A 23,340-nucleotide genomic window follows, 5' to 3' on the forward strand; every position below is an offset into this window, starting at 1 on the left:
CAAAAAGACACCCTAGAGGGGCCGAGTGAACCCTTTTTTGGGGGACCGGGTATCCTAAAATGGGACGGGAAAGGGTTTAGAGTTTGATTAGGCGGATCGCTACCGCGGATCCCTCTAATTGAACCCTAAACCCTTTCCCTTGCTTCTCATTTGAAGGCGGCAAGACAAAAAGACACCCTAGAGGGGCCGAGTGAACCCTTTTTTGGGGGGCCGGGTATCCTAAAACGGGACGGGAAAGGGTTTAGGGTTTGAGTAGGCGGACCGCTACCGCGGATCCCCCTAACCAAACCCTAAACCCTTTCCCTTGCTTCTCATTTGAAGGCGACAAGACAAAAAAGGCACCCTAGAGGGCCGAGTGAACCCTTTTTTGGGTGGCCGGGTATCCTAAAATGGGACTGGAAAGGGTTTAGGATTTTATTAGGCAGACCGCTACCGCGGATCCCCCTAATCAAACCCTAAACCCTTTCACTTGCTTCTCATTTGAAGGCGGCAAAAAAGAAAACACCCTAGAGGGGCCGAGTGAACCCTTTTTCGGGGGGCCGGGTATCCTAAGCTGGGACGGGAAAGGGTTTAGGATTTGATTAGGCGGACTGCTACCGCGGATGCCCCTAATCAAACCCTAAACCCTTTCTCTTGCTTCTTGATGCGGTCGTTTCTACACCAAAAATAAAATACCTAAGTATTACTAACAGAAGTCAGCGGTAAGTAGGGTCGATCTCCACAGGGAGGCGGTGTACTATCTATTTGTCTATTCTATCCGTCTGATGTCACAAATGTGGGTTGAATTGATTGTGTTGACTAAACTAAAAAGGCTAAAGAAGAGAAATGAATAAGAGAATTAACAGTAAGAGGAAGGAAGTATGCTAGGAGTCGGTCCACCGTGGCGCCTATCGATCTTATACTATCGGAAATACTAAGGCGATTAGACTATTGATAAGAAGAGCTATGGTCGTCACCTTTCGGTCCTTAAACCGCCCTAGAGCGTAAAATGACTTAACTTTCGCCCTCACCGCAATACCCTATTGTAATTAAGCAAGCCTTCCCTTCCAATCTTTCGATCTAGGTCGGGGTTAACTAAATTTATGGTCTCCGGCATGCATTCATTCGACCGGATAACAATTAAATTGCCTAATACAATTCCTATCGCAGGCTAATCTATTTAATACAATTAAAACATCGCTACCACGGCTTCCCTAATCCTAACATACTAAGGGGAATTAGCTAGACATGGAATTAAAGAGAATAAGCATAAAAGAAATAAGAATAATAAACATTAAATTAAAAAGAGGGAAAGGAAGAAAGAATTACTGAATTGAAAAGATCCGGAAATGAAAGAACAAAAGTAACAGTAGAAAGAGTAGCAGTGTATTTGAACCAGAGAGAAAAGAAGAGTATGGAGTGTGTGAGAGAGTTTACATCGACATACTGACTCCTTATTTATAAGAAAATAAGGTTTATTAAACCTAATGACGGAATTAAACCTAAAAAGCCCAGCCCGTCAGCTAATTCCACTCGATCGAGTAAGGAAACCACTCGATCGAGTAAAGGCATAAAAGGAACTGGTCGATCGAAAGGAAAAATAGTCGATCGAGTACTTATTCATCCTAAAACCACTCGATCGAGAAGAAGTGGCTCTCGATCGAGCAAATGGGCTCTCGATCGAATAGAAATAGTTCTCGATCGAGCACTTCTCAGCGCGTAATTCCTGCTTCGCGCACTGAACTTCAAACGGCTGCCATTCCTTCATTACTTGGACAAATAGGGCGTGGTTGGTGGCGTTGGAAATCTAAGAGGATAAGCTTTCACCTACAACTGGAATCACCTTAATAACTGTTGTAAAACTCGAGATATGGCTCTTACAAACAGGAACTAGCAAATTGCAGCACTCTCTTGGCTCGCCTAACTTCCTTACTCCAATGCGCATCTCAAAATAACACTTTCCAAGCTCCGACTCAACTCATCTCCTAAATGCATGAGTAGGGACATGTTTTAGGCTTGAATCTACTACTTTATGGTCCATTCCTGCAATTAAGACAAAATACACCAAAGTAGCATATTCGGGGCATTTCGTAGCATAAAACCACGATAAAAGCATAAAGATACGCGCATAAATTAGGCTAAAAAGACTATATAAAATGCACGTATCAAATCTCCCCAAACCAAACCTTTACTCGTCCCCGAGTAAACTAAAATGCAACTAAAGGAACGGAAAAAGATAACTCAGAGCTAGCTACAAATGCCCACTTAAGCCAATTTAATGCAAGCAAACTAGCACTTATAGCAAACAGTCAAATGCAAACGAGTTATAGGATGTTTATAAACAAAGCTGAACCGTCGACCTTGCAAGACCTTAAACAATGGACTCTCACGGGTCACTCTTCTCTCATAAAGCAAAGGGTGAACATATATATGTATAAGAGAGAAAGAAAAATAGTCGCTCACCTAAACTACGACCTACATAAACATGCATGCAACTAATATGATAGACAATTCTAGCTACCGTACATACATTCCAACCAACAAGGTCCTGTCACAGCCGAGGGCTTACAAAAATATGGTAAAGTGAGGCAATGGGTAAGAAAAGACAAAACATTTATAGGAATGTGGAGGTATAGGCGGCCAAGCTAGTACCTAAACAAAACCATATGAAACATATCCATTTCAAACTCAATTATTGATTAAGCACAATGCCCTTCATTTGGCACAAAACTCACCAAACCAAACTGCAAACACTCCTCAAGTGATGTAAGATAGATCATAGGAGCAGAAACCGTCAACCAAACAACATTTTTCTTTTGATTTTCTTTCTATTTTTTTTTCGGTTTCTTCTTCTTTTTCGAATTCCCTTTTTTTTTTCAACTTCTTTTTTTCTTTACTTTTTCTTTTTCTTTTTCACGTTTTTTTTTTCAACTCTTTTTTTTTCCTATTTTCCTCCTTTTCTTCATAAATACCAACTCCAAAACAATAGATATAAGCCAAACTTGATACAATAGACAATATACCGCAAAAACAATCTAAACTAGCTTGACAAGGCAGGCTAAATTTGGAATGTAGTTAAGGGTCAACAGGCAAATTTGGCTAATGTGGAGTTAAATGGGTAAAAATGAAAGAAAGGGAAATTGTAAGCACCTCCCTGCATGTGACACCAACCACTAACCCGAATGTATGAAGGCAAAGAGCAATTGAATTTCATATACGTGCAAATTGATGAACATGCTATGCAAGGAGTAACTACTCACAATCCTACATGAAACTGGTCACAAATGACACCAGTTTATACGGCTCTAATTCCTTAGAATTTATAAGTAGGTTGCCAAAATTTCAGGTCAAGTCTATTCGTTCAGCTAAATTAAACATTAACTCGTAGATTATGCAATAAGACAAAGCTAAAAGAATAATAGTATAATGCAAGGCTTAAGCAAAAAGACAAATGCAGTGCAATTTCATCATTGAAATCTACCGTTCCGACTCAACCTATATGCTAAAATAAACGTGAATATTTTTGAATTTTTGAAAATTTTTTATTTTTATGAGAATAAACAACAATGCATACTGAAATTGAACGTGATAACAGAAATGCAATAAAAACAAGATGCAGACACAGATATGGATGCATAACCTCCCCAAACCAAACTGTACAATGCCCCCATTGTACCAAAACATGGAAAGGAAATGCAAACTGAAAGGAGAAAGAGAGTAAATGCGGAAAAAACTCACAAGATTGCGCGAATAAGGGGACCTCCCCAAACCGACCATGAAATGGGAGGTTGCTAAAGGCCCGGAAAACCGTCTCAGGAAGCTAATCCAAGTCAATACGTGAATGGGCATGCAAAAACTGCTCGATCGAGGAAAATAGCAGTCGATCGAGTAGTTCTCTATTTTGCAGGTGGTCGATCGAGTGGAGAATCAGCTCGATCGAAGGGAATTCATCAGCTACAATACTCGATCGAGTAGAAAGACTACTCGATCGAGTAATCCTCGATGTAATTCCTGCAAAATGCAATTAAAACAGCCCGCAAACTAACAAGACAAGCATACTGAGATAGTCTATGGTATAAAAACCATTTATTACAACTGGAAGTAAATAAAGATGCAAAATAAAATCGCCGGGTTGCCTCCCGGGTAGCGCTAGCTTCAGTCAGGTCCCAGCTCGACCTTCTTTTCTTCAAGCCTCTGTAATCAGCTACAATCAAAACAGCTCAAAGCGCGCAGCAACCTGTCAAATAGCTGCGCATGTGCTACACAGAAGAGTAAGTAGCACCAAAGTGGAATAGCAAAGTAGGAAATAAAGATATGTAAACATTTAAGTCTAACAAATTTCCTATGGGCGCTCCTAAATTTATCCACCAAATAAAGGAGCGCGGGAGCAATTGTCAATAATTTAGGGCTCCAAATTAGATTAACAATTTTAAAATGACAAGGATGGTGAGAAATTGCTAATTTATGCGTCCACATATGAGGGGGTATAGCTTTGAAAAAGGAAGCATGAATAAGACGAGGCAATTTACAAATAATAATGAAATTACCGTTTACTACCTCAGGTTGATCACTCTTAATGACGGAATTATAGATAAAAGAATTCATTACCTCTTCCGTGCTAGGAGTAATTACCGACTCATATGTCCTTTTGTCGTCCTTAGTGGAGTCTGTCCCGTAAATCTCGGCCTCAAGCGCATCTAGCTCGGCTTTGAATAAGGGAGACTCACCATAACCGTTGTCATCGTCAAAATCGTCATCAAAATCAAGCCCAAATGACGAACCAAAGCTCCCAATGGCCAAACTACTCGATCGAGTAGAATCTTCATTCGATCGAGCAGTTTCCTCCTGATTTCCACTCGATCGAGCAGCAATTGCACTCGATCGAGCAGCAATTGCACTCGATCGAGCAGTCTCTCCTGGAAAATCACTCGATCGACTAATATAAGTCACTCGATCGAGTGATTCCTCCTGTACAGCGCTGAAATCTTCGCATGAGGCAGTGAAATATGATAGAAACTCGTCATCTGAGTCATAGAGGTCATCCTCAGCATTGGGCAACACGGTTTTCTCAGGGTAGAAACCGCTCTCAGCAAGGTATACCTCTTCTTCTTGCATCTCAGCTGCTAACTGAGCAACTACAGCCTCGAGCTCATGGAATCGAGCGTCCATATTTTTACTTCTCTCTTGCATTTGTGATACAAGCGTTGCCATTGAATATGTCAGCTCCGCGATCTCTTCTTCTTCCATCTCAGCTGCTAACTGAGCAACTGCATACTCGAGCTTATCAAATCGCGAGACATATTCTTGTGCTTGGAATGCAAGTGTCTCCATCAAGGATTTCAGCTCCGCAATGTCTTCTTCTTGTATATCAGGGGGATCTTGTTGCGGCGACCATTGATAGGGTGGATGTGGCGGCACAACTACAACCTGCATTGTGCTCGCAGAACCACATCTCCCAGTGCGAGATCACCTACTGTTCCATATAATGGGACATCGGTGATGGGTCAAAGGTACTCAAGCCTTCCCCTTGACTGTCTTTCACCTAGAACTGTCTAGGTAGTACCTGTAAGGCCTATCAAAACAAAGACTCAAGGAAAAAGATCGGAAACGGCCTCAAGGGAAAAATCCCCTGAGGCTAAAAACAGATAAAATTAAACAAATAAATAAATAGATTGCCTCCCCGGCAACGGCGCCAAAATTTGATGCGGTCGTTTCTACACCAAAAATAAAATACCTAAGTATTACTAACAGAAGTCAGCGGTAAGTAGGGTCGATCTCCACAGGGAGGCGGTGTACTATCTATTTGTCTATTCTATCCGTCTGATGTCACAAATGTGGGTTGAATTGATTGTGTTGACTAAACTAAAAAGGCTAAAGAAGAGAAATGAATAAGAGAATTAACAGTAAGAGGAAGGAAGTATGCTAGGAGTCGGTCCACCGTGGCAGCTATCAGATCTTATACTATCGGAAATACTAAGGCGATTAGACTATTGATAAGAAGAGCTATGGTCGTCACCTTTCGGTCCTTAAACCGCCCTAGAGCGTAAACAGCTTAACTTTCGCCCTCACTGCAATACCCTATTGTAATTAAGCAAGCCTTCCCTTCCAATCTTTCGATCTAGGTCGGGGTTAACTAAATTTATGGTCTCCTGCATGCATTCATTCGACCGGATAACAGTTAAATTGCCTAATACAATTCTTATCGCAGGGCTAATCTATTTAGTACAATTAAAACATCGCTACCACGGCTTCCCTAATCCTAACATGCTAAGGGGAATTAGCTAGACATGGAATTAAAGAGAATAAGCATAAAAGAAATAAGAATAATAAACATTAAATTAAAAAGAGGGAAAGGAAGAAAGAATTACTGAATTGAAAAGATCCGGAAATGAAAGAACAAAAGTAAAGAGAAAGAGTAGCGGTGTATTTGGGAGAGAAAAGAAGAGTATGGAGTGTGTGAGAGAGTTTACATCGACATACTGACTCCTTATTTATAAGAAAATAAGGTTTATTAAACCTAATGACGGAATTAAACCTAAAAAGCCCAGCCCGTCAGCTAATTCCACTCGATCGAGTAAGGAAACCACTCGATCGAGTAAAGGCATAAAAGGAACTGGTCGATCGAAAGGAAAAATAGTCGATCGAGTACTTATTCATCCTAAAACCACTCGATCGAGAAGAAGTGGCTCTCGATCGAGCAAATGGGCTCTCGATCGAATAGAAATAGTTCTCGATCGAGCACTTCTCAGCGCGTAATTCCTGCTTCGCGCACTGAACTTCAAACGGCTGCCATTCCTTCATTACTTGGACAAATAGGGCGTGGTTGGTGGCGTTGGAAAGCTAAGAGGATAAGCTTTCACCTCCAACTGGAATCACCTTAATAACTGTTGTAGAACTCGAGATATGGCTCTTACAAGGAGGAACTAGCAAATTGCAGCACTTTCTTGGCTCGCCTAACTTCCTTACTCCAATGCGCATCTCAAAATAGCACTTTCCAAGCTCCGACTCAACTCATCTCCTAAATTCATGAGTAGGGAAATGTTTTAGGCTTGAATCTACTACTTTATGGTCCATTCCTGCAATTAAGACAAAATACACCAAAGTAGCATATTCGGGGCATTTCGTAGCATAAAACCACGATAAAAGCATAAAGATACGCGCATAAATTAGGCTAAAAAGACTATATAAAATGCACGTATCACTTCTCATTCGAAGGCGGCAAGACAAAAAGACACCCTAGAGGGGCCGAGTGAACCGTTTTTGGGGGGACAAGGTATCCTAAAACGGGACGGGAAAGGGTTTAGGGTTTTATTAGTATCCCCCTAATCAAACCCTAAACCCTATTCCTTGCTTTTCATTTGAAGGCGGCAAGACAAAAAGACACCCTAGTGGGGCCGAGTGAACCCTTTTTGAGGGGCCATGTATCCTAAAACGGGACGGGAAAGGGGATAGGGTTTGATTAGGCGGACCGCTACCGCGGATCCCCCTAATCAAACCCTAAACCCTTTCACTTGCTTCTCATTTGAAGGCGGCAAAACAAAAAGACACCCTAGAGGGGCCGAGTGAACTCTTTTTTGGGAGGCCGGGTATCCTAAAACGGGACGGGAAAGGGTTTAGGATTTGATTAGGCGGACCGCTACCATGGATCCCTATAATCAAACCCTAAACCCTTTCCCTTGCTTCTCATTCGAAGGCGGCAAGACAAAAAGACACCCTAGAGGGGCCGAGTGAACCCTTTTTGGGGGGACAAGGTATCCTAAAACGGGACGGGAAAGGGTTTAGGGTTTTATTAGGATCCCCCTAATCAAACCCTAAACCCTATTCCTTGCTTCTCATTTGAAGGCAGCAAGACAAAAAGACACCCTAGAGGGGCCGAGTGAACCCTTTTTGGGGGGCCGGGTATCCTAAAACGGGACGGGAAAGGGGATAGGGTTTGATTAGGCGGACCGCTACCGCGGATGCCCCTAATCAAACCCTAAACCCTTTCCCTTGCTTCTCATTCGAAGGCGGCAAGACAAAAAGACACCCTAGAGGGGCCTTGTGAACCCTTTTTGGGGGGACCGGGTATCCTTAAACGGGACGGGAAAGGGTTTAGGGTTTAATTAGGCGGACTGCTACCGCAGATCACCCTAATCAAACCCTAAACCCTTTCCCTTACTTCTCAATCGAAGGCGGCAAGACAAAAAGACACTCTAGAGGGGCCGAGTGAACCCTTTTTTGGGGGACCGGGTATCCTAAAATGGGACGGGAAAGGGTTTAGAGTTTGATTAGGCGGATCGCTACCGCGGATCCCCCTAATTGAACCCTAAAACCTTTCCCTTGCTTCTCATTTGAAGGCGGCAAGACAAAAAGACACCCTAGAGGGGCCGAGTGAACCCTTTTTTGGGGGGCCGGGTATCTTAAAACGGGACGGGAAAGGGTTTAGGGTTTTAGTAGGCGGACTGCTACCGTGGATCCCCCTAACCAAACCCTAAACCCTTTCCCTTGCTTCTCATTTGAAGGCGACAAGACAAAAAAGACACCCTAGAGGGCCGAGTGAACCCTTTTTTGGGCGGTCGGGTATCCTAAAATGGGACTGGAAAGGGTTTAGGATTTTATTAGGCAGACCGCTAGCGCGGATCCCCCTAATCAAACCCTAAACCCTTTCACTTGCTTCTCATTTGAAGGCGGCAAAAAAGAAGACACCCTAGAGGGGCCGAGTGAACCCTTTTTTGGGGGGCCGGGTATCTTAAGCTGGGACGGGAAAGGGTTTAGGATTTGATTAGGCGGACCGCTACCATGGATCCCTCTAATCAAACCCTAAATCCTTTCCCTTGCTTCTCATTCGAAGGCGGCAAGACAAAAAGACACCCTAGAGGGGCCGAGTGAACCCTTTTTGGGGGGACAAGGTATCCGAAAACGGGACGGGAAAGGGTTTAGGGTTTTAATAGGATCCCCCTAATCAAACCCTAAACCCTATTCCTTGCTTCTCATTTGAAGGCGGCAAGACAAAAAGACACCCTAGAGGGGCCGACTGAACCCTTTTTGAGGGGCCGGGTATCCTAAAACGGGATGGGAAAGGGGATAGGGTTTGATTAGGCGGGCCGCTACCGCGGATCCCCCCAATCAAACCCTAAACCCTTTCCCTTGCTTCTCATTCGAATGCGGCAAGACAAAAAAACACCCTAGAGGGCCCTACTGAACCCTTTTTGGGGGGACCGGTTATCCTAAAACGGGACGGGAAAGGGTTTAGGGTTTGATTATCCGGACTGCTACCGCAGATCCCCCTAATCAAACCCTAAACCCTTTCCCTTACTTCTCAATCGAAGGCGGCAAGATAAAAAGACACCCTAGAGGGGCCGAGTGAACCCTTTTTTGGGGGACCGGGTATCCTAAAATGGGACGGGAAAGGGTTTAGATTTTGATTAGGCGGATCGCTACCGCGGATCCCCCTAATTGAACCCTAAACCCTTTCCCTTGCTTCTCATTTGAAGGCGGCAAGACAAAAAGACACCCTAGAGGGGCCGAGTGAACCCTTTTTGGGGGGACAAGGTATCCTAAAACGGGACGGGAAAGGGTTTAGGGTTTTATTAGGATCTCCCTAATCAAACCCTAAACCCTATTCCTTGCTTCTCATTTGAAGGCGGCAAGACAAAAAGACACCCTAGAGGGGCCGAGTGAACCCTTTTTGAGGGGCCGGGTATCCTAAAACGGGACGGGAAAGGGGATAGGGTTTGATTAGGCGGACCGCTACCGCGGATCTCCCTAATCAAACCCTAAACCCTTTCCCTTGCTTCTCATTCGAAGGCGGCAAGATAAAAAGACACCCTAGAGGGGCCTAGTGAACCCTTTTTGGGGGGACCGGGTATCCTAAAACGGGACGGGAAAGGGTTTAGGGTTTGAGTAGGCGGACCGCTACCGCGGATCCCCCTAACCAAATCCTAAACCCTTTCCCTTGCTTCTCATTTGAAGGCGACAAGACAAAAAAGACACCCTAGAGGGCCGAGTGAACCCTTTTTTGGGTGGCCGGGTATCCTAAAATGGGACTGGAAAGGACTTAGGATTTTATTAGGCAGACCGCTACCGCGGATCCCCCTAATCAAACCCTAAACCCTTTCACTTGCTTCTCATTTGAAGGCGGCAAAAAAGAAGACACCCTAGACGGGTCGAGTGAACCCTTTTTTGGGGGGCCGGGTATCCTATGCTGGGACGGGAAAGGGTTTAGGATTTGATTAGGCGGACCGCTACCATGGATCCCTCTAATCAAACCCTAAACCCTTTCCCTTGCTTCTCATTCGAAGGCGGCAAGACAAAAAGAAACCCTAGGAGGGCCGAGTGAACCCTTTTTGGGGGGACAAGGTATCCTAAAACGGGACGGGAAAGGGTTTAGGGTTTTATTAGGATCCCCCTAATCAAACCTTAAACCCTATTCCTTGCTTCTCATTTGAAGGCGGCAAGACAAAAAGACACCCTAGAGGGGCCGAGTGAACCCTTTTAGAGGGGCCGGGTATCCTAAAACGGGACGGGAAAGGGGATAGGGTTTGATTAGGCGGACCGCTACCGCGGATTCCCCTAATCAAACCCTAAACCCATTCCCTTGCTTCTCATTCGATGGCGGCAAGACAAAAAGACACCCTAGAGGGGCCTAGTGAACCCTTTTTGGGGGGACCGAGTATCCGAAAGCGAGACGGGAAAGGGTTTAGGGTTTGATTAGGCGGACTGCTACCGCAGATCCCCCTAATCAAACCCTAAACCCTTTCCCTTACTTCTCAATCGAAGGCGGCAAGACAAAAAGACACCGTAGAGGCGCCGAGTGAACCCTTTTTTGGGAGGCCTGGTATTCTAAAACGGGACGGGAAAGGGTTTAGGGATTGATTAGGCGGACCGCTACCGCGGATCCCCCTAATCAAACCCTAAACCCTTTCCTTTGGTTTTCATTTGAAGGCGGCAAGACAAAAAGACACCCTAGAGGGGCCGAGTGAACCATTTTTTGAGGGGCCGGGTATCCTAAAACGGGACGGGAAAGGGTTTAGGGTTTGATTAGGCAGACTACTACCGCGGATCCCCCTAATCAAACCCCAAACCCTTTCCCTTGCTTCTCATTCGAAGGCGGCAAGAGAAAACGACACCCAAGAGGGGCCGAGTGAACCCTTTTTGGGGGGACCGGGTATCCTAAAACGGGACTGGAAAGGGTTTAGGATTTGATTAGGCGGACCGCTACCGCGGATCCCCCTAATCAAACCCTAAACCCTTTCACTTGCTTCTCATTTGAAGGCGGCAAAACAAAAAGACACCCTAGAGGGGCCGAGTGAACTATTTTTTGGGGGGCCGGGTATCCTAAAACGGGACGGGAAAGGGTTTAGGATTTCATTAGGCGGACCGCTACCATGGATCCCTCTAATCAAACCCTAAACACTTTCCCTTGCTTCTCATTCGAAGGCGGCAAGACAAAAAGACACCCTAGAGGGGCCGAGTGAACCCTTTTTGGGGGGACAAGGTATCCTAAAACGGGACGGGAAAGGGTTTAGGGTTTTATTAGGATCCCCCTAATCAAACCCTAAACCCTATTCCTTGCTTCTCATTTGAAGGCGGTAAGACAAAAAGACACCCTAGAGGGGCCGAGTGAACCCTTTTTGAGGGGCCGGGTATCCTAAAACGGGACGGGAAAAGGGATAGTGTTTGATTAGGCGGACCGCTACCGCGGATCCCCCTAATAAAACCCTAAACCCTTTCCCTTGCTTCTCATTCGAAGGCGGCAAGATAAAAAGACACCCTAGAGGGGCCTAGTGAACCCTTTTTGGGGGGACCGGGTATCCTAAAACGGGACGGGAAAGGGTTTAGGGTTTGAGTAGGGGGACCGCTACCGCGGATCCCCCTAACCAAATCCTAAACCCTTTCCCTTGCTTCTCATTTGAAGGCGACAAGACAAAAAAGACACCCTAGAGGGCCGAGTGAACCCTTTTTTGGGTGGCCGGGTATCCTAAAATGGGACTGGAAAGGACTTAGGATTTTATTAGGCAGACCGCTACCGCGGATCCCCCTAATCAAACCCTAAACCCTTTCACTTGCTTCTCATTTGAAGGCGGCAAAAAAGAAGACACCCTAGACGGGTCGAGTGAACCCTTTTTTGGGGGGCCGGGTATCCTATGCTGGGACGGGAAAGGGTTTAGGATTTGATTAGGCGGACCGCTACCATGGATCCCTCTAATCAAACCCTAAACCCTTTCCCTTGCTTCTCATTCGAAGGCGGCAAGACAAAAAGAAACCCTAGGAGGGCCGAGTGAACCCTTTTTGGGGGGACAAGGTATCCTAAAACGGGACGGGAAAGGGTTTAGGGTTTTATTAGGATCCCCCTAATCAAACCTTAAACCCTATTCCTTGCTTCTCATTTGAAGGCGGCAAGACAAAAAGACACCCTAGAGGGGCCGAGTGAACCCTTTTAGAGGGGCCGGGTATCCTAAAACGGGACGGGAAAGGGGATAGGGTTTGATTAGGCGGACCGCTACCGCGGATTCCCCTAATCAAACCCTAAACCCATTCCCTTGCTTCTCATTCGATGGCGGCAAGACAAAAAGACACCCTAGAGGGGCCTAGTGAACCCTTTTTGGGGGGACCGAGTATCCGAAAGCGAGACGGGAAAGGGTTTAGGGTTTGATTAGGCGGACTGCTACCGCAGATCCCCCTAATCAAACCCTAAACCCTTTCCCTTACTTCTCAATCGAAGGCGGCAAGACAAAAGACACCGTAGAGGCGCCGAGTGAACCCTTTTTGGGAGGCTGGTATTCTAAAACGGGACGGGAAAGGGTTTAGGGATTGATTAGGCGGACCGCTACCGCGGATCCCCCTAATCAAACCCTAAACCCTTTCCTTTGCTTTTCATTTGAAGGCGGCAAGACAAAAAGACACCCTAGAGGGGCCGAGTGAACCATTTTTTGAGGGGCCGGGTATCCTAAAACGGGACGGGAAAGGGTTTAGGGTTTGATTAGGCAGACTACTACCGCGGATCCCCCTAATCAAACCCCAAACCCTTTCCCTTGCTTCTCATTCGAAGGCGGCAAGAGAAAACGACACCCAAGAGGGGCCGAGTGAACCCTTTTTGGGGGGACCGGGTATCCTAAAACGGGACTGGAAAGGGTTTAGGATTTGATTAGGCAGACCGCTACCGCGGATCCCCCTAATCAAACCCTAAACCCTTTCACTTGCTTCTCATTTGAAGGCGGCAAAACAAAAAGACACCCTAGAGGGGCCGAGTGAACTATTTTTTGGGGGGCCGGGTATCCTAAAACGGGACGGGAAAGGGTTTAGGATTTCATTAGGCGGACCGCTACCATGGATCCCTCTAATCAAACCCTAAACACTTTCCCTTGCTTCTCATTCGAAGGCGGCAAGACAAAAAGACACCCTAGAGGGGCCGAGTGAACCCTTTTTGGGGGGACAAGGTATCCTAAAACGGGACGGGAAAGGGTTTAGGGTTTTATTAGGATCCCCCTAATCAAACCCTAAACCCTATTCCTTGCTTCTCATTTGAAGGCGGTAAGACAAAAAGACACCCTAGAGGGGCCGAGTGAACCCTTTTTGAGGGGCCGGGTATCCTAAAACGGGACGGGAAAAGGGATAGTGTTTGATTAGGCGGACCGCTACCGCGGATCCCCCTAATAAAACCCTAAACCCTTTCCCTTGCTTCTCATTCGAAGGCGGCAAGACAAAAAGACACCCTAGAGGGGCCTAGTGAATCCTTTTTGGGGGACGGGTATCCTAAAACGGGACGGGGAAAGGGTTTAGGGTTTGATTAGGCGGACTGCTACCACAGATCCTCCTAATCAAACCCTAAACCCTTTCCCTTACTTCTCAATCGAAGGCGGCAAGACAAAAAGACACACTAGAGGGGCCGAGTGAACCCTTTTTTGGGGGACCGGGTATCCTAAAATGGGACGGGAAAGGGTTTAGAGTTTGATTAGGCGGATCGCTACCGCGGATCCCTCTAATTGAACCCTAAACCCTTTCCCTTGCTTCTCATTTGAAGGCGGCAAGACAAAAAGACACCCTAGAGGGGCCGAGTGAACCCTTTTTTGGGGGGTCGGGTATCCTAAAACGGGACGGGAAAGGGTTTAGGGTTTGAGTAGGCGGACCGCTATCGCGGATCCCCCTAACCAAACCCTAAACCCTTTCCCTTGCTTCTCATTTGAAGGCGACAAGACAAAAAAGGCACCCTAGAGGGCCGAGTGAACCCTTTTTTGGGTGGCCGGGTATCGTAAAATGGGACTGGAAAGGGTTTAGGATTTTATTAGGCAGACCGCTACCGCGGATCCCCCTAATCAAACCCTAAACCCTTTCACTTGCTTCTCATTTGAAGGCGGCAAAAAAGAAGACACCCTAGAGGGGCCGAGTGAACCCTTTTTTGGGGGGCCGGGTATCCTAAGCTGGGACGGGAAAGGGTTTAGGATTTTATTAGGCGGACCGCTACCATGGATCCCTCTAATCAAACCCTAAACCCATTCCCTTACTTCTCATTCAAAGGCGGCAAGACAAAAAGACACCCTAGAGGGGCCGAGTGAACCCTTTTTGGGGGGACAAGGTATCCTAAAACGGGACGGGAAAGGGTTTAGGGTTTTATTAGGATCCCCCTAATCAAACCCTAAACCCTATTCCTTGCTTCTCATTTGAAGGCGGCAAGACAAAAAGACACCCTAGAGGGGCCGAGTGAACCCTTTTTGAGGGGCCAGGTATCCTAAAACGGGACGGAAAAGGGGATAGGGTTTGATTAGGCGGACCGCTACCGCGGATCCCCCTAATCAAACCCTAAACCCTTTCACTTGCTTCTCATTTGAAGGCGGCAAAACAAAAAGACACCCTAGAGGGGCCGAGTGAACTCTTTTTTGGGGGGCCGGGTATCCTAAAATGGGACGGGAAAGGGTTTAGGATTTGATTAGGCGGACCGCTACCATGGATCCCTCTAATCAAACCCTAAACTCTTTCCCTTGCTTCTCATTCGAAGGCGGCAAGACAAAAAGACACCCTAGAGGGGCCGAGTGAACCCTTTTTGGGGGGGACAAGGTATCCTAAAACGGGACGGGAAAGGGTTTAGGGTTTTATTAGGATCCCCCTAATCAAACCCTAAACCCTATTCCTTGCTTCTCATTTGAAGGCGGAAAGACAAAAAGACACCCTAGAGGCGCCGAGTGAACCCTTTTTGAGGGGCCGGGTATCCAAAAACGGGACGGGAAAGGGGATAGGGTTTGATTAGGCGGACCGCTACCGCGGATGCCCCTAATCAAACCCTAAACCCTTTCCCTTGCTTCTCATTCGAAGGCGGCAAGACAAAAAGACACCCTAGGGGGGCCGAGTGAACCCTTTTTGGGGGGACAAGGTATCCTAAAACGGGACGGGAAAGGGTTTAGGGTTTTATTAGGATCCCCCTAATCAAACCTTAAACCCTATTCCTTGCTTCTCATTTGAAGGCGGCAAGTCAAAAAGACATCCTAGAGGGGCCGAGTGAACCCTTTTAGAGGGGCCGGGTATCCTAAAACGGGACGGGAAAGGGGATAGGGTTTGATTAGGCGGACCGCTACCGCGGATCCCCCTAATCAAACCCTAAACCCATTCCCTTGCTTCTCATTCGATGGCGGCAAGACAAAAAGACACCCTAGAGGGGCCTAGTGAACCCTTTTTGGGGGGACCGAGTATCCGAAAACGAGACGGGAAAGGGTTTAGGGTTTGATTAGGCGGACTGCTACCGCAGATCCCCCTAATCAAACCCTAAACCCTTTCCCTTACTTCTCAATCGAAGGCGGCAAGACAAAAAGACACCCTAGAGGCGCCGAGTGAACCCTTTTTTGGGAGGCCGGGTATCCTAAAACGGGACGGGAAAGGGTTTAGGGATTGATTAGGCGGACCGCTAACGCGGATCCCCCTAATCAAACCCTAAACCCTTTCCTTTGGTTTTCATTTGAAGGCGGCAAGACAAAAAGACACCCTAGAGGGGCCGAGTGAACCATTTTTTGAGGGGCCGGGTATCCTAAAACGGGACGGGAAAGGGTTTAGGGTTTGATTAGGCAGACTACTACCGCGGATCCCCCTAATCAAACCCCAAACCCTTTCCCTTGCTTCTCATTCGAAGGCGGCAAGACAAAACGACACCCAAGAGGGGCCGAGTGAACCCTTTTTGGGGGGACCGGGTATCCTAAAACGGGACTGGAAAGGGTTTAGGATTTGATTAGGCAGACCGCTACCGCGGATCCCCCTAATCAAACCCTAAACCCTTTCACTTGCTTCTCATTTGAAGGCGGCAAAACAAAAAGACAACCTAGAGGGGCCGAGTGAACTCTTTTTTGGGGGGCCGGGTATCCTAAAACGGGACGGGAAAGGGTTTAGGATTTCATTAGGCGGACCGCTACCATGGATCCATCTAATCAAACCCTAAACACTTTCCCTTGCTTCTCATTCGAAGGCGGCAAGACAAAAAGACACCCTAGAGGGGCCGAGTGAACCCTTTTTTGGGGGACAAGGTATCCTAAAACGGGACGGGAAAGGGTTTAGGGTTTTATTAGGATCCCCCTAATCAAACCCTAAACCCTATTCCTTGCTTCTCATTTGAAGGCGGCAAGACAAAAAGACACCCTAGAGGGGCCGAGTGAACCCTTTTTGAGGGGCCGGGTATCCTAAAACGGGACGGGAAAGGGGATAGTGTTTGATTAGGCGGACCGCTACCACGGATCCCCCTAATAAAACCCTAAACCCTTTCCCTTGCTTCTCATTCGAAGGCGGCACGACAAAAAGACACCCTAGAGGGGCCTAGAGAATCCTTTTTGGGGGGACCGGGTATCCTAAAACGGGACGGGAAAGGGTTTAGGGTTTGATTAGGCGGACTGCTACCACAGATCCTCCTAATCAAACCCTAAACCCTTTCCCTTACTTCTCAATCGAAGGCGGCAAGACAAAAAGACACCCTAGAGGGGCCGAGTGAACCCTTTTTTGGGGGACCGGGTATCCTAAAATGGGACGGGAAAGGGTTTAGAGTTTGATTAGGCGGATCGCTACCGCGGATCCCTCTAATTGAACCCTAAACCCTTTCCCTTGCTTCTCATTTGAAGGCGGCAAGACAAAAAGACACCCTAGAGGGGCCGAGTGAACCCTTTTTTGGGGGGCCGGGTATCCTAAAACGGGACGGGAAAGGGTTTAGGGTTTGAGTAGGCGGACCGCTATCACGGATCCCCCTAACCAAACCCTAAACCCTTTCACTTGCTTCTCATTTGAAGGCGGCAAAAAAGAAGACACCCTAGAGGGGCCGAGTGAACCCTTTTTGGGGGGAAATTTTGGGTATCCTAAGCTGGGACGGGAAAGGGTTTAGGATTTTATTAGGCGGACCGCTACCATGGATCCCTCTAATCAAACCAAACCCATTCCCTTACTTCTCATTCAAAGGCGGCAAGACAAAAAGACACCCTAGAGGGGCCGAGTGAACCCTTTTTGGGAGGACAAGGTATCCTAAAACGGGACGGGAAAGGTATTAGGGTTTTATTAGGATCCCCCTAATCAAACCCTAAACCCTATTCCTTGCTTCTCATTTGAAGGCGGAAAGACAAAAAGACACCCTAGAGGGGCCGAGTGAACCCTTTTTTAGGGGCCGGGTATCCTAAAACGGGACGGGAAAGGGGATAAGGTTTGATTAGGCGGACCGCTACCGCGGATGCCCCTAATCAAACCTTAAACCCTTTCCCTTGCTTCTCATTCGAAGGCGGCAAGACAAAAAGACACCCTAGAGGGGCCTAGTGAACCCTCTTTGGGGGGACCGGGTATCCTAAAACGGGACGGGAAAGGGTTTAGAGTTTGATTAGGCGGATCGCTACCGCGGATCCCTCTAATTGAACCCTAAACCCTTTCCCTTGCTTCTCATTTGAAGGCGGCAAGACAAAAAGACACCCTAGAGGGGCCGAGTAAACCCTTTTTTGGGGGGGCGGGTATCCTAAAACGGGACGGGAAAGGGTTTAGGGTTTGAGTAGGCGGACCGCTATCGCGGATCCCCCTAACCAAACCCTAAACCCTTTCACTTGCTTCTCATTTGAAGGCGGCAAAAAAGAAGACACCCTAGAGGGGCCGAGTGAACCCTTTTTGGGGGTGGGTATCCTAAGCGGGACGGGAAAGGGTTTAGGATTTTATTAGGCGGACCGCTACCATGGATCCCTCTAATCAAACCCTAAACCCATTCCCTTACTTCTCATTCAAAGGCGGCAAGACAAAAAGACACCCTAGAGGGGCCGAGTGAACCCTTTTTGGGGGGACAAGGTATCCTAAAACGGGACGGGAAAGGTATTAGGTTTTATTAGGATCCCCCTAATCAAACCCTAAACCCTATTCCTTGCTTCTCATTTGAAGGCGGCAAGACAAAAAGACACCCTAGAGGCGCCGAGTGAACCCTTTTTGGGGGGCGGGTATCCTAAAACGGGACGGGAAAGGGTTTAGGGATTGATTAGGCGGACCGCTAACGCGGATCCCCCTAATCAAACCCTAAACCCTTTTCTTTGGTTTTCATTTGAAGGCGGCAAGACAAAAAGACACCCTAGAGGGGCCGAGTGAACCATTTTTTGAGGGGCCGGGTATCCTAAAACGGGACGGGAAAGGGTTTAGGGTTTGATTAGGCAGACTACTACGGCGGATCCCCCTAATCAAACCCCAAACCCTTTCCCTTGCTTCTCATTCGAAGGCGGCAAGACAAAACGACACCCAAGAGGGGCCGAGTGAACCCTTTTTGGGGGGACCGGGTATCCTAAAACGGATCGAAAGGGTTTAGGATTTGATTAGGAGACCGCTACCGCGGATCCCCCTAATCAAACCCTAAACCCTATTCCTTGCTTCTCATTTGAAGGCGGAAAGACAAAAAGACACCCTAGAGGGGCCGAGTGAACCCTTTTTTAGGGGCCGGGTATCCTAAAACGGGACGGGAAAGGGGATAGGGTTTGATTAGGCGGACCGCTACCGCGGATGCCCCTAATCAAACCTTAAACCCTTTCCCTTGCTTCTCATTCGAAGGCGGCAAGACAAAAAGACACCCTAGAGGGGCCTAGTGAACCCTTTTTGGGGGGACCGGGTATCCTAAAACGGGACGGGAAAGGGTTTAGAGTTTGATTAGGCGGATCGCTACCGCGGATCCCTCTAATTGAACCCTAAACCCTTTCCCTTGCTTCTCATTTGAAGGCGACAAGACAAAAAGACACCCTAGAGGGGCCGAGTGAACCCTTTTTTGGGGGGGCGGGTATCCTAAAACGGGACGGGAAAGGGTTTAGGGTTTGAGTAGGCGGACCGTTATCGCGGATCCCCCTAACCAAACCCTAAACCCTTTCACTTGCTTCTCATTTGAAGGCGGCAAAAAAGAAGACACCCTAGAGGGGCCGAGTGAACCCTTTTTTGGGGGGCTGAGTATCCTAAGCTGGGACGGGAAAGGGTTTAGGATTTTATTAGGCGGACCGCTACCATGGATCCCTCTAATCAAACCCTAAACCCATTCCCTTACTTCTCATTCAAAGGCGGCAAGACAAAAAGACACCCTAGAGGGGCCGAGTGAACCCTTTTTGGGGGGACAAGGTATCCTAAAACGGGACGGGAAAGGTATTAGGGTTTTATTAGGATCCCCCTAATCAAACCCTAAACCCTATTCCTTGCTTCTCATTTGAAGGCGGCAAGACAAAAAGACACCCTAGAGGCGCCGAGTGAACCCTTTTTTGGGAGGCCGGGTATCCTAAAACGGGACGGGAAAGGGTTTAGGGATTGATTAGGCGGACCGCTAACGCGGATCCCCCTAATCAAACCCTAAACCCTTTCCTTTTGTTTTCATTTGAAGGCGGCAAGACAAAAAGACACCCTAGAGGGGCCGAGTGAACCATTTTTTGAGGGGCCGGGTATCCTAAAACGGGACGGGAAAGGGTTTAGGGTTTGATTAGGCAGACTACTACGGCGGATCCCCCTAATCAAACCCCAAACCCTTTCCCTTGCTTCTCATTCGAAGGCGGCAAGACAAAACGACACCCAAGAGGGGCCGAGTGAACCCTTTTTGGGGGGACCGGGTATCCTAAAACGGGACTGGAAAGGGTTTAGGATTTGATTAGGCAGACCGCTACCGCGGATCCCCCTAATCAAACCCTAAACCCTATTCCTTGCTTCTCATTTGAAGGCGGAAAGACAAAAAGACACCCTAGAGGGGCCGAGTGAACCCTTTTTTAGGGGCCGGGTATCCTAAAACGGGACGGGAAAGGGGATAGGGTTTGATTAGGCGGACCGCTACCGCGGATGCCCCTAATCAAACCTTAAACCCTTTCCCTTGCTTCTCATTCGAAGGCGGCAAGACAAAAAGACACCCTAGAGGGGCCTAGTGAACCCTTTTTGGGGGGACCGGGTATCCTAAAACGGGACGGGAAAGGGTTTAGAGTTTGATTAGGCGGATCGCTACCGCGGATCCCTCTAATTGAACCCTAAACCCTTTCCCTTGCTTCTCATTTGAAGGCGGCAAGACAAAAAGACACCCTAGAGGGGCCGAGTGAACCCTTTTTTGGGGGGGCGGGTATCCTAAAACGGGACGGGAAAGGGTTTAGGGTTTGAGTAGGCGGACCGCTATCGCGGATCCCCTAATCAAACCCTAAACCCTTTCCCTTGCTTCTCATTTGAAGGCGGCAAAAAAGAAGACACCCTAGAGGGGCCGAGTGAACCCTTTTTTGGGGGGCTGGGTATCCTAAGCTGGGACGGGAAAGGGTTTAGGATTTTATTAGGCAGACCGCTACCATGGATCCCTCTAATCAAACCCTAAACCCATTCCCTTACTTCTCATTCAAAGGCGGCAAGACAAAAAGACACCCTAGAGGGGCCGAGTGAACCCTTTTTGGGGGGACAAGGTATCCTAAAACGGGACGGGAAAGGTATTAGGGTTTTATTAGGATCCCCCTAATCAAACCCTAAACCCTATTCCTTGCTTCTCATTTGAAGGCGGCAAGACAAAAAGACACCCTAGAGGCGCCGAGTGAACCCTTTTTGGGGGGCCGGGTATCCTAAAACGGGACGGGAAAGGGTTTAGGGATTGATTAGGCGGACCGCTAACGCGGATCCCCCTAATCAAACCCTAAACCCTTTCCTTTGGTTTTCATTTGAAGGCGGCAAGACAAAAAGACACCCTAGAGGGGCCGAGTGAACCATTTTTTGAGGGGCCGGGTATCCTAAAACGGGACGGGAAAGGGTTTAGGGTTTGATTAGGCAGACTACTACGGCGGATCCCCCTAATCAAACCCCAAACCCTTTCCCTTGCTTCTCATTCGAAGGCGGCAAGACAAAACGACACCCAAGAGGGGCCGAGTGAACCCTTTTTGGGGGGACCGGGTATCCTAAAACGGGACTGGAAAGGGTTTAGGATTTGATTAGGCAGACCGCTACCGCGGATCCCCCTAATCAAACCCTAAACCCTTTCACTTGCTTCTCATTTGAAGGCGGCAAAACAAAAAGACAACCTAGAGGGGCCGAGTGAACTCTTTTTTGGGGGGCCGGGTATCCTAAAACGGGACGGGAAAGGGTTTAGGATTTCATTAGGCGGACCGCTACCATGAATCCCTCTAATCAAACCCTAAACACTTTCCCTTGCTTCTCATTCGAAGGCGGCAAGACAAAAAGACACCCTAGAGGGGCCGAGTGAACCCTTTTTTGGGGGACAAGGTATCCTAAAACGGGACGGGAAAGGGTTTAGGGTTTTATTAGGATCCCCCTAATCAAACCCTAAACCCTATTCCTTGCTTCTCATTTGAAGGCGGCAAGACAAAAAGACACCCTAGAGGGGCCGAGTGAACCTTTTTGAGGGGCGGGTATCCTAAAACGGGACGGGAAAGGGGATAGTGTTTGATTAGGCGGACCGCTACCACGGATCCCCCTAATAAAACCCTAAACCCTTTCCCTTGCTTCTCATTCGAAGGCGGAAAGACAAAAAGACACCCTAGAGGGGCCTAGTGAATCCTTTTTGGGGGGACCGGGTATCCTAAAACGGGACGGGAAAGGGTTTAGGGTTTGATTAGGCGGACTGCTACCACAGATCCTCCTAATCAAACCCTAAACCCTTTCCCTTACTTCTCAATCGAAGGCGGCAAGACAAAAAGACACCCTAGAGGGGCCGAGTGAACCCTTTTTTGGGGGACCGGGTATCCTAAAATGGGACGGGAAAGGGTTTAGAGTTTGATTAGGCGGATCGCTACCGTGGATCCCTCTAATTGAACCCTAAACCCTTTCCCTTGCTTCTCATTTGAAGGCGGCAAGACAAAAAGACACCCTAGAGGGGCCGAGTGAACCCTTTTTTGGGGGGCGGGTATCCTAAAACGGGACGGGAAAGGGTTTAGGGTTTGAGTAGGCGGACCGCTATCGCGGATCCCCCTAACCAAACCCTAAACCCTTTCACTTGCTTCTCATTTGAAGGCGGCAAAAAAGAAGACACCCTAGAGGGGCCGAGTGAACCCTTTTTTGGGGGGCTGGGTATCCTAAGCTGGGACGGGAAAGGGTTTAGGATTTTATTAGGCGGACCGCTACCATGGATCCCTCTAATCAAACCCTAAACCCATTCCCTTACTTCTCATTCAAAGGCGGCAAGACAAAAAGACACCCTAGAGGGGCCGAGTGAACCCTTTTTGGGGGGACAAGGTATCCTAAAACGGGACGGGAAAGGTATTAGGGTTTTATTAGGATCCCCCTAATCAAACCCTAAACCCTATTCCTTGCTTCTCATTTGAAGGCGGCAAGACAAAAAGACACCCTAGAGGGGCCGAGTGAACCCTTTTTGAGGGGCCGGGTATCCTAAAACGGGACGGGAAAGGGGATAGGGTTTGATTAGGCGGACCGCTACCGCGGATCCCCCTAATCAAACCCTAAACCCTTTCACTTGCTTCTCATTTGAAGGCGGCAAAACAAAAAGACACCCTAGAGGGGCCGAGTGAACTCTTTTTTGGGGGGCCGGGTATCCTAAAACGGGACGGGAAAGGGTTTAGGATTTGATTAGGCGGACCGCTACCATGGATCCCTCTAATCAAACCCTAAACTCTTTCCCTTGCTTCTCATTCGAAGGCGGCAAGACAAAAAGACACCCTAGAGGGGCCGAGTGAACCCTTTTTGGGGGGGACAAGGTATCCTAAAACGGGACGGGAAAGGGTTTAGGGTTTTATTAGGATCCCCCTAATCAAACCCTAAACCCTATTCCTTGCTTCTCATTTGAAGGCGGAAAGACAAAAAGACACCCTAGAGGGGCCGAGTGAACCCTTTTTTAGGGGCCGGGTATCCTAAAACGGGACGGGAAAGGGGATAGGGTTTGATTAGGCGGACCGCTACCGCGGATGCCCGTAATCAAACCTTAAACCCTTTCCCTTGCTTCTC

This window comes from Silene latifolia, chromosome 9 (assembly GCF_048544455.1).
Source record: "Silene latifolia isolate original U9 population chromosome 9, ASM4854445v1, whole genome shotgun sequence".
NCBI lineage: Eukaryota > Viridiplantae > Streptophyta > Magnoliopsida > Caryophyllales > Caryophyllaceae > Silene > Silene latifolia.